Here is a 12,892-nt window from a genome sequence, read left to right as displayed (position 1 = left end):
GTCTTGACCTTATTCTGAAGCCAAGAATGCAGTCCCTATCCTCCTCATTGTTAAAAAACTCTCCTGGAATCATGAACTGAGAGTAATGGGTAACAGTTAGGTTCCCAGACACTCATGCTAAAGAGCACTCTAAAAACAACCCTTTGAAAGATCCCACGACTAAATATGTATTACCCCATACACTCACAAGTCACGTTAGCAGCAGACAGGTCCTCAAAGTACAGCCAGGTATGGTGGCATGTGGTATAACCCCAGCACCGAGGAGGCTGGGATGGGAAGTTCATGAGTTTGAGTTTAGCCTGGGCAGCACCGTGAGACACTTTCAGAACATCCACAAAGGCCAGAGGCACTCAAAGAAACTCAGTGAACTCTGTCATGTTCACTGGCTCCCCCCAAAACTTTGACCCAATTCTATTTCTCTAGGCAACCCAGCAGCATCCACTGAAGGAGCCCTCATTACCGGTCTGAGAGCCTTGCTGTGCACAGTCCTGTGTTTGGATTAACACAGCAGCAGTGCTCGAGAGTCAGTAAAATGCTCTCTGTGTGTCTGAGGCCACACCCCAGGCCCTGCACCCCTAAGTGACAGGAGGAGCCTGGCTCTCCTCTAGAGCATAAATAAACTAAGATCAGGAGAGGTGAGTACCTCAGGTAGACAGGCATCGTTCAGTTCCTGAATGGAGTCAATGTGGGTATTGTGCATTTGGTGGGCTAAATGAGAAGGGCAGGCCATGCTTTCCCTTTGCTCAAACAGCTCTGGTCCCCTAACTAAGTACAGACATTGCGGAGAACAGAATGCCATGTTGAACCTGTACACATGTCTACCTACATGGTTTCTGGTGATTCTTCGTAAGAAAGGATTTACTTCTGGGAACAATTGTTTGCACTTTAATTTTGTACGTGCTGTGCCCCACTGAGTTTCTGCTCTGTAGCCTAACAATGTTCAGGCATTTGCACTGAACCAGACCAAGCAGCCACACTCCTTACCCTTCCTCCCTGGTCCTGTTTTCCATTTCCCACTGGTGTCTGAGTCCAGGCAGAATCAGTGGACAGAGGAGCCCAAGGAGCATCTGTGAAGATGGTCCCAGGATGTGGAGCCCATCAAAAATGGAGAAAGTGGGCCTCAGACTGTGCAGGCAGAGGATGGCCCAAAGGGTCCTTGTGAATAAGGGTATAGACAGTGTTCTTCCCAGAAAGAGCAGGAGATGGAGGTGAAGGTTGGAGGCTCTAGGCCTCAGGTTTGCCCAAACACTGACCTTTACATGATTCTAGCATGTCAAGTTAATGTGTCGCAGCAGCACATGTGAGCCTAGTTATGGGCAGACCCCAGTGCCTATCAAGATCCCCACCCCCATACACACATAGATAGCATCTCTCCTTGTTCTTTTCCTGGAGTTCTTACTCAAATGGTTCCAAAGACCTTAATTTCTTTGATAATAAAAGGTAAAAGATTTATATGAACTCTCGAGAGAGCCAAGCATAACCTTAATCCCTTATAACCACTCCAGGATCCTCTCTTTAAGGGGACCTGGGCCCCTCTTGTTTGGTTTTGGCCCAGGGCCTCTCCTGGTTGCAGAGTCTTTCATTACTCATTTCCCCAGAGGCTGGTGCAGGATACTGCCAAAAGGAGGATCAAAGTCCAAGTGGGAAGATCTACAGGACTCTTTTTTGCGGGGGATTTTAAGTCTTGGTCTCCTGTGGAGACCCAGGCGTTCTAATTATCCTAACTGGCAGGGTGAAGCAATGAGCAGTTATGGAATAGCTGCTGGGTGCGGGTGGTTCTCTTCAGAGTTGTGTGGGAAGCACCAGGTCACTGGGCAGCGGCTTGCCCCTCCTTTTTTCTAGGCAATCCTTTCTCAGAGACCACTGAGATGTTTCCTTCCTAGTTTGCTTGCTTCCTTCTGCAGATGTTCACGTGCCAGCTGGGGATGCAGCGGTGAACAGGGGAGGGCACAGTCTCTGCCCTTAAGGAGCCTCAGTTTGGAAAGTGTGTTTGTCTTGTGTTGCTGTGACAGAATATTATAGATGGAATGCCATTTTGAAAATAAAGACTGGAAAGTCATTTTGTATACTTTGGTATTTGTGAAGGCCTTCATTATGTTTCAAGACATGACAGAGGATGTCACAAGGCAAAAGATTATGTGGAAGAGGGCAGGGGACTCACCTCAGAGCGCAAAATCCTAGGCTCACTAGGCTGGCTGGCCAGTGAATTCCAGGGATCTGCCTGTCTCTGCCCCCCAACATTGGGGTTACCACTATGTACAGCTAAACCTGCTTTTTATGTGAATGTGGGGTTTTTTTTTTTTTTTTTTTTTTTTTTTTAAAGATTTATTTATTTATTACATATACAGTGTTCTGTCTGCACGTATCCCTGCAGGCCAGAAGAGGGCACCAGATCTCATTACAGATGGTTGTGAGCCACCATGTGGTTGCTGGGAATTGAACTCAGGACCTTTGGAAGAGCAAGCAGTGTTCTTAACCTCTGAGCCATCTCTCCAGCCCGAATGTGGGGGTTTTGAGTCTAGTTTTTTATGCTTGCAGAGCAAGCATTCTTACAGAACAAGGCATCTCCCTGGCCCTCCAGGGTCAGTATTTTATTATTACAGGTGGCTAGAGCTGGAGTAGTCTTTGCATTGTAAAAGATAAGTCAAGAGCAGTTCAAGAAGGGGAAGTGGAGGGTTAGTTGCAGCATGAGCCTGAGAACTCTGATGTGTGACTCCAGTTGGGTCCTTTTTCTGCACTGCCCCACCTCCTCTCCTAAATCTTCCCTTTATCTATTCTGTGCACATCTTTAGTAAAGCCTTGTCTCAGAAGTCAGCTAGATACCCAACACTCACTCTCAGTGATTCTGGTTTTTCATCCTGCTGACTGAGGATGAATTCAGTGTGTTGGCGCTTCAACACCATGCTGTTCTCAGCAGGAACTTGCAAAGCCTGGTTGGTCCAGTGAACATCAAGTTCTGGGTCCCAGGAGTCAGCATTAGTTTTCCAGGAATCAATCTGCAGAAAATCTTTTATGGGTACCCAGAAGAGGGATGAGTAGGCTCAGGATCTGGGCAGAAATGGGATGGAATTGGCATAAATCCAGAACAGAGATGAATCCAAAACACTCAGGACCTTGGAATCTGAAAATGTGATCCTTTTTACAAGTAATTAAGGTTTTTTTTTTTTAAAAAGGTTCATTTGGATCCAGTATGACTGGTGTCCTTATAAAATGGGGGATATTTAGGCATAGTTTGGAAGCTTTGAAAACCGTACCTAACAGGTGGAGCATATTGGAGTGCCCCAGGATTCTGCAATGGACCCTTGTTTCTCTCTAGCTAGGTCCATTGTCCACTTCCTTTATTTCAAAGACATCCTTTGATCAATAAATTTTAAGTTTTGGTCTCCAGCCATGGGCTCTCCCCAGAACTTCAACTTTCCAAATTCTGCTGCCAATTTGTCATTGACTGACGTGCCTTTTAAGACATCTTAAATTCATGTGCCTTAAACAGAAGTCCCCAGCCTCTGAACTACCATGATCATCTTAATTTTCTTTTTCACTAGACTGGCAGTTCATTTTATGTCTCAATTTGAATGGTTCATGGAGTGCCCGGATATTTGGTGAAACATTTCTTTGTGTGCATTTGTGAAGATGTCTGCATGAGATGCTCATTTGAATCTGTGGACTAAGGAAAGCAAATTGCCTTTCCAAAGGCATGGTGGATATCATCCAAGCTGTTGGACGTCCTAATAAAATGGAAAAAAAAAAAAGCTCAGAAAGAATTTTCTGTCTGTGCCTGACGGTTTTTGCTCCAGGCCTTGGCCTGCAGCTACAGCCTGTAAGCTCCTCACTCTGCAGATGTATACTAGGACCATGCCACTGACTACCCTCAGTCTTCAGCTTGCTGGCTACAACCTTGAACCTCTTAGCCATATGACTTATGATCCAATTCCTTGGAATAAACCTGTCTCCTGGTCTATCCTAGGGCATATTTATGCATTCTGTTTCTCCAGAGAACCCAAATCCACACATACAGTTTTCTCCCTCTCAGCAAACATTCCTCAGGCGTAATTTCAAGAGTTATCTTTCAATGCTTTCTATCCAAGACACCTGAGAATGCTTAACAATTTAACCTTAGAAGCACAGGATAAAACCTTTTCTCTTCTTTGAGCTTCCACAGCTCATGGTGCCTCTCGCCAGCACTGCGGTGGCGGTGGCTCCACTTTGGCTGCCTCTCTTCCATCTGGCTCAGAACAGCAACATGCTCACACAGCCTTTGAGGCCATTACCAACCCCCCTTTTGTATACTCTTTCTGCCCCCCCCCATTCAACCTGCTTTGGGGCTCATCTTCCAAATAAAATATGTGTATCCAGAACTTTGTCCTGGGCTCTGCTTCCGGGGATACCGGTATTCACATAGTCATTTTGTGTTTCATGAATGATTAGGTCATAGAAGAAGATTTCAGAACAACTTAAGAAGCATGCTCTGCTATATGCTTTGAAGATATTAAAAGTTCTTTCCAACTGCTTCTATAACCTATATGCTTATGTTTTTATTATGGTGTTCCATTTTTTAAAAACAAAAAACCAGGTTCTTGTTCATATTGACAATATCTAATCCCCAAAAGAAAACTTAGATTTTTTTCATAGCTAGTTTCCAAGGTGCTTTCTATATCCATGGGATGCCTTTTTCTGGAGGGCTTTCTGTTTGACCAAAACATTTCACCTCTTTTCTTCTCAAGTATCAACTCCATGTGCTACACAGACATTTTCTGAAGTATATTTCAGTACTGAGATTTTCTTGTTCTGTATGCAATGCTAGATTATATTTTACAAGCAAAGTTCTAATTAGAGATAGGACAAATTTATTATGACCCGAGGAAGATGTATTATTGCCTGCTAGAGGTCTAAGCTTTAGAGTCCCTCACTGCACTGGTCCTCCAAGCTCCTGGGAAAGATTTTAGCTATGTGGTCCTGTGGTACAATCCTAGTGTAAAATAAGAAATTATAATACAGGATAGATTGCAACATCCCCAATGGATGCTTGAAACTGTAGATGGTGCGGGATCCAATATACAAGCACAGTGGTTGACTTGACAACCAAGATGTCTAGTAAGTGACTAACAGGTGGGTAGTTTATAAAGCATGGATACACTGGCCAAAGGATTGATTCATATCTCCACACTACAGAATGCGACACAAACATAGACAGATAAGGTGCTTATTTCTAAAATTTTCCATTTCATATTTTCGGTCCATTGTTTGCCTGAGAAAGCAGAATCTAGAAAGTGAAAGCATGGAGAAGGGTGCTACTGGACAGTTTTTTTTCTGGATGAAGATTCCTCAGTGTTTATAAGTCAGGTTACATAAGCTTGGGTCTGCCCCGAGTTAGTTCTGGTGTCGCTTTACCCTGGCCACAGTCTGGAGCAATTCTAGTGCGGTGACCATAGGCTGGGTAGCTCGATCGGAGAGGAGCAGAGTGTGTTTGTACTTCAAAATGATTCTGTCTTCTAATCTGTAGAGGTGAAGTCCTTGCATTGCTTATCTATCCTTTAGATCTTAGAATTCTTTCTGGCCCATTCTGTGTTCATTTAGAAGCTTTAATTAACATATTTTAGTCTCAATCATTGCTGTCTCCCTGAAGTTAGTCTTAACACACAGTAGATCATGCTTGTTAAATAGACTCTTGGCTACAAAAAGGCCTTGGATGAATCAACTCCAGTGTCTGCTCATTCTTAAACTTACTACTTATTGTGTGACAGGCACTGAGTTAAAAGGTTCACATGTTCATCCACTTTTCTGGAGAATGTTGAAAAGTGTTATCCACATTGTACAGATGAAGAAACCAAGGTCCGGAGAGGTGAAGAAACATGTTCCAATCATACCACTAGGAAACAGAGATGTCAGGGTCAAGTCAAACCTTTGATCCCAAGTACTACACAATTTTACCTTTAAAGGCAAAGAAAACCCTCCTGGCAAAAAATATCTTCAGATTATTGTAGCAGATACACGTGAAGCAAAACGTGTTTACAAAATGAAATTGACACACTAAAAGTCTTTACCACTTTTTATTAATGTTATGTGACTATCATACCATACATACATTGGCGTCATCCATCCATCCATTTCTCCATTCACCATCCATCCACTTACCCATCTACTTGTCCATCCACTTATTTACCTGTCCATTCACATGTCCATCCATCCATTTATTCCTCTATTAAGCTTTCCATTTGTCCACCCACCCATCCACCCACCCGTCCACCTATCACATCCATCCTACAGTCCTCCATGGCTAGGCCCTAGTCTGGTATTTGATCTTCACAACCCATTCCCATGACTTAACGGCTTTTCTTACCATTTCTCACACTCAGAACAACTTCCCTCCTCTTCTCTGTTCATACAGATTCTATTTTTTTCCCCCACACTGAGCTCAAATTGCTCATTTTCTTTGAAGTTTTTTTTCTTATTGTATCATCCTAAATAAACGCAACCTAACTTTAGACTGGAGGTTATATTCAGAATACAAGAATACTTAGAGGCTGAGGGAGTGACTTGGTTGGTAAAGTGTTTGCCATTCAAACATGAGGACCCGAGTTTGCACCTCCAGAACACACAGGAAATCTGGTGGCAGTACACACTTGTAATCTCAGTGCTTTAGAAATAGACAAGAGGATTTCTGGGATTCACTGCCAGCGACTCTAGCAGAACTGATGAGCTCCAGGATTAAGTGGGAAACCCTGTCTCAAAAATAAGGGGAAAAAAATCAGAAACTTACTACTCTAAGAGTGTCCTGAAATATATACGCATATAAAAAAATTTAAATGGAGTTACCATATTAACGGGGGAGAATTATTAATTGTTTAATGAGTTTAGAAGCCATGTAAATCCTCAAATGAATAGTTATATCTTAGGCACTTTTCTATCTGCATTGGTATGTGCATGATCCCAGAGACCCACTGGATTCCTGTTTAATAGTTGTTGGATCAAAGATCTTCAGTGGTTTACCTACTTCTCTCAGTTGTCAAGAAACAAAGGAGTCAGGAAGCTCTTTGGGAAATCTCTGAGGGCTCCATGGAGTCTGGGGCTTGACGTGCTGGCTTAGTCTAAGGCTCCAGCAAGACTCTCCCTCTGGGTCCTGGGATTCTCTGCATCGTCGGGGCTCTTGTCAGGTCATTTTGGCAGCAAAGCTCTTCCACCCAACATCTGGAGAAGGCAATTGCAGAAATGGCTGATAATGGAGTCATCTGGGCCTAGATCTCTATTGGGGTCTCTCTTTCTGGAGGACATGGAGGCTGATGATCAAATCCAGGATCCCAAGTATGTTAGGAGAGTACACTCTATAACACTGAGCCCCATTGGGCTCATATAACATATAACATATAACATCTGGGCCCCACTGGGATCTCTTGAAGTCAGAACTAAGGATACTGAAGGATGGCTCACCAGAATGAGCACCAAGCAAGCAGGTGAGGGGCATGCAGGAAGCGGCCAAGTAGGAAGCTGAGCTAGGCATGGGGCTGAGACATCCAATGAGCACAAAAATGGCAAAATAGGTAATAGTCCTGCTGCTATTGTGGGAGATGGCATACATAGCTTGACAACCTGCCTGGGGAGTGAGGGAGTCACCGTGAGAGCTGCCACTGGACTCTCAATGACAGGACTTCTGTATTACTATTCTATGTGCAGGCATGCTTCCCTCCATTAGAAAAGAGGTAAGGCCAGGCGGTGGTGGCGCACACCTTTAATCCCAGCACTCGGGAGGCAGAGCCAGGCGGATCTCTGTGAGTTCGAGGCCAGCCTGGGCTACCAAGTGAGTTTCAGGAGAGGCACAAAGCTACACAGAGAAACCCTGTCTCGAAAAACCTAAAAAAAAAAAAAAAAAAAAAAAAGAAAAAAAAAAGAAAAGAGGTAAGAAGCCTGGGCTCTTTGTACATGCCTGTGATCCCAGCCACTTGGGAGGCTGAGGCAGGAAGATCAGTGTCTCTCAAGGCTTGTGTGGGTCTCACAGTGTGTTTGAGGCTAGCCCGGTAACTTAGTAAGACCCTGTATCAGATTAAAGCAAAACAAAACAAAATACTGGGGATGTAACTCAGTGGTAAAGCTCTTGCCTGGGATGCATGTGAGACCCTGGACTCGATCTGCATGACCATAGAATGGAGATGGGGGTGGTGGGGGTGGAGACAGGAGAGAAAATGGAAATGGAAAAGGAAGAATTGACCACAAAGAGATATGCCACTGATGCTGAAAGGCCGAGAGTCCTCAGGACAAGTTCTCCTGCAGTGGAGAGGAAGACCTGACATGAGTGTGGGTGCAGGGGGCAGGGGGGGTGCGGGGGGCAGGGATACAACAGTCTCTGCTACCATGCAGGGTTGCCAGCCCTAATAAAGTTATCACTACAGCAGGCACTCAGTATTTTTCTATTAAATGAATGAGTCTATAGCTGCATCCATTTGGGAATGGCCACAGGAAGGATGGGTAGGAAACCTATCTGTACAGTGTGCAATGGCAGGACACCCAAGTGCAGATTCTGTGCTGTTGGCCTTTAAAAATAACTGTAACACAACTTGGACTTCAGTCTGGGGAATCCACTGTCAAGAGGATGAATAAAGAACTAGAATATTCCAGAACAAGTTGAAGCTAGATAGGTAATAGAGGTCCATATTTTTTTTTATGGTCATCCAGGAGATGCTAACAAGTTAACCCAAATAAAAAGCAGTCCTTCCTTTCCAAACTAAGCCATTTGTTGTGTGAAGCAGTTGTTTACCAAATTAGAGTTTGATGTCAGAAGAAGTAAGGAGGGGATAGGGCAAGAAAAGAGTGCAACAGTTAGAAAAAAAAAAAAAAAAAGCAAGTTCTGTGGGCTTCATACACCCTGATAATATACTGTATCAGTTGACCACAATAGTTGGGTAACCTTGACTGGATTCTAAATCTAATTTCATCATTTACCTGCTGGTCTTGGACATTTGCTAAATTCTCACCCTTAGTTCTCTTATTTCCATAGGGAGCTAAATCCCTTCTTAAGGCTTTGTAAGAATAAATGAGATGACAAAATGGATGTAATGACTTCTCATGTCGTCTGCTAGTAGCAAGGCCAAATACATGGCCAACTACATTCTCCGTCAAGGACTCCAGTCTGGGGACTCAGAATCCTCAGGATCGTGTACAATAAATGACACAAACAAGATTCAAAGGAAACAATGTAGAACTGAATGGAATCATTCACTCATTGACTTCTCCCTTTCTGCCCAAGGAATACTGGTGGTTACTTCCAGAGTTTTGAGCGTGTAGAACTTGAAAACAAACGAACCAGGAGCTAGGCTCAGGACTTTTTACTCATCTCACCCTCATTCCAGCTATGGACAATTTTACGTAATGGAAAAAACCAAACCAAACCACACAAAAACTAGTTTGAATCATATGGAAATGCTACTTCTGTAGGTTAAAATGGTGATATATTAGTAATAATTTCTCAGGTTTGTATCATACGCTTGTTGGCTTTATTTTCTCCATTGTGTGGACAGAACTGTGAAGTTTGAGAGGGTAAGATAGTGTGGGTCTTAGTGCCTTCTCACTCTGGGTTGTGTTCAGGAACCTATGGGGGCCTTGATAAATGTAGATAGTGGATCTGAGGAGGAGCAGATAATTACTTTTCCTGGAGATCCCATGTAGTTCCTGATGGTTAATGGACCAAACACTCTGAGTGGTTAATTTAGATTTGATTGACCCTAAAAGAGCTGCTGGGGTTGCCATAGAAGTCAGATAAGGAGATTACCAAACAAGTATTCTGTGCTTTATTTAAAAAGGGACTTTGGGCTGGACATGGTGGCTCACATCTGTAATCCCTCCAGAAGCTAAGGCAAAGGTCAGTGAGAGTCTGAGGCCAGTCACAATGACAGAGTGAGAGCCCTGCCTCAGCAAACCAAACCACAACCAACCAAACAACCAACCAATCAACCAACCAACCCACCCAAAACCAACCAACCAACCAATCAACCAACCAAACTGAAACCAAGACAAAACAACCCAAACAATAAATAATGAAAACTGATTTTCCTCTAGTCTGACTTTTTTTGATGCCTACCATGTACTCACTGAGCATTTGCAAGGCCCTGTCTGCCCACCAGAAGACACCTCTAGTTTCTTTTCCTTTTGTCTCTTCTTTACCCACTGACCCTCCTTTCTTCTCTCCCCCCTCACATTCTCTCCTCTTTCTTTTCTGACTTCTCTTTTTCTGTTGGTCAGTATTACATTTGTTGTTGTTGTTACAATTAAAGTACAGAAGTAGACTCTGGTTTCATTAAGGCAAAGGGAGAAATAACTAGAAGTCACAGACATCCAGAAATCTGGCAGACAATGCTTAGAATAGAGGTGAGATCCAAGATGGTTCCACAAGGCTCTGAAGATGGTACACTTCAGACGCACAGTGCCTGTGGGAGCTGCAGCTGGAACCCCTCCTAGTTGTCTCCCATGGTGCTGAGGATGGCACCGGGGGCTCCCACATGCTAAGCTAGCACTCTACCACTGAGCTACATCCCCAGTTCAGGACACTTCCTCTTGACTTGACTACTCCAGCCAAGCCTTCCCTCTGCCCTACTCTATAACCGCTGCCATAAAAACATTTAATACTTCTCCATTCCCACAGGAGCACTAAGTCCATGGCAAGGGTTTCAGGTGACTGATCTTGGGTTTCATACTCAGTCTGTAGCTGCCAGGAGGCCAGGAGAAGGAGGCAAGACTACCCAGCGCAGGTTTCCCCCTGGTAGAACGTGGATTACTGCTGGATAGCCACAACTATGCGCAGCTTAGTTTCCTTTCTTCAGCTTTCTAGAAAAAAAAAAAAAAGAAAAGAAAAGAATTCTACTACCCCTCAATTACTGAGAACCTCAAAGAAAGAAATGAAAAGTATGGCCATTAGTTTGAAAGTCTAATGACCCGAATCTAAACAGTGCCAGGCACTTTAGTTCGCTCAGTTATAGGAGAAAGGCGTCGCATTGATTTTAGCATCTGTTATCAAAAGCACTGAAGTATGTTCTGACCTTCCCACTCTTCATTCTATAGACGGAAAACGTGACACTCTCTTCCTTCATCTCATCCTCTATTTACAGATACCTGTGTTTGATGACCATTAATTGGTCACCTGGTATAATTCAAGACCTGTGACCCATGACAGCAAGCAAGTATAAACAGCTCTGACTGAGTGCTATGGTAGGGTGTGATTATGACCTAAGTGAAAGTAGGTGCTACAGTAGAGTTAATCTGAAGGGTTCTGAAATGGAGGAGAGCCTCTTTCTTCAGGGAGAAAGTTGTAGCTGCCTCTGGTGGTCAGATTTACTCTTACAAACAAAATGTTGTTAGACTCAAATCTTTGATGTTTTCCTTTGTTTGGGGGTGGGGAGGAAGGAGTTTATTTGGTTTATATTTCCACATTACTGTTCGTCATTGAGGGAAGTCAGGACAGAAACTCAAACAGGGCAGGAGCCTGGACACAGGAGCTGATGCAGAGGCCATGGAGGAGTGCTGCTTATTGGCTTGCTCCTCAGGGTTTGCTCAGCCTGCTTTCTTTCATTTTTAATTAAGAAATTTTTTATTCGTTCCACATACCAACCACAGATCCCCTCTCCTCCCTTCTCCCACTCCCTCCCCTAACCTTCCTCCACAGCCTACCCCCATCTCCTCCTCTGGAGTCCATGAGGAGTCAGCAAAGCCCAGCCCATTTAACTGAGGCAGGTCCTAACCCCCCTCTCCCTGCATCAAGGCTGTGCAAGGTGTCCCACCATAAGCAATGGGCTCCAAAAAGCCAGCTCATGCACCAGGGAAGGCAAGAGACTTATTCTCTAAAGTTAAGGGTGGATTTTTTGGCTTTGAAAACATCAGAGCTTGAGGACCACCCCTGATGTTTTCAAAGCCCAAAAAAAAAAAAAAAAATCCACCCTTTAGCGAATAAGTCTCCTTGCCATTGCTACCAGTAGAGGGCGACAACATGATGGCTCAAAAGTGGTCCTTGGAGAGGGAAGCCCACAGGAAGTATGCTTAACTTCCCTTATTTATGCAGGAGCTGGAAAAATAAAGACAGGCAGTAAAAATCCTTTCCCCTTTCTCCTGTAGAAACCTGTTCCAAAGCTTTGTGGTCTGTTCTCAGGTCCTTATACTTTATACTAAAAAGAAATCAGGTCTGATGTGAAATCAGTGGGGTTTCAGCAACAAAAAATAAATGAAAACTAAACCAAACAAACGAACAGCAACAAAACATTCATCAGTGTTAAGATCATGTCTTTGTAGAGCAATTGATCTGCAGTATTTGTAAGACAACTACTTGGTGGCGTTCTAGGAAATCAGGAGCGTTCAAAGAAAACAACCCATAGTCAAGTGAAATAGAAATGCCATGGTTGCTTTGAACCTGTGGTAATGAACTTAGTGCTTTAGTTTAGGGACTTACTTTATAAGACATGAAAAGTAAATGAACTCCACTCTGTGACTTGAGGCTGCTGACCTCTACAGACCTCTACATACTCAAAGGACGAGAGCATCTTCAGAGTTGAGTTGTGTAGTTGATCCTTCAACTAGTTGATGTCCATAGGTACCTGCATGTCTGTGGCTCTTTGAGCTCTCCAAAGCATAGTCTCTGTCCAGAGGAATTTGAAAACTACATAGAGAAGTTATAAATGCTATTTATCAACAACAAAAGCAGCCATGTGCATGCTCAGGATGGACAGCCTTATGATGGAATATTGTCCAGTGCTGGCATGAAGTCATGGTTTTCGGAGTGGCTGGCTCCCTGGTGTTCCTACACTGTAGGGTGAGCCCAGGCAAATCCTCTTCCTCACTGGGAACCCTGAGGTGCAAGCAACAGAATGCTGGGTTTGATCCTGGGAGCAGCTTCTGATCCCCGTGGAAAATGGACACGTTC

This window comes from Peromyscus californicus, unplaced genomic scaffold (assembly GCF_007827085.1).
Source record: "Peromyscus californicus insignis strain IS unplaced genomic scaffold, ASM782708v3 Scaffold_5__1_contigs__length_169319896, whole genome shotgun sequence".
Lineage (NCBI taxonomy): Eukaryota > Metazoa > Chordata > Mammalia > Rodentia > Cricetidae > Peromyscus > Peromyscus californicus.
The sequence above is the reverse complement of the archived record's forward strand: the minus strand, read 5'-3'. Positions refer to the sequence as shown.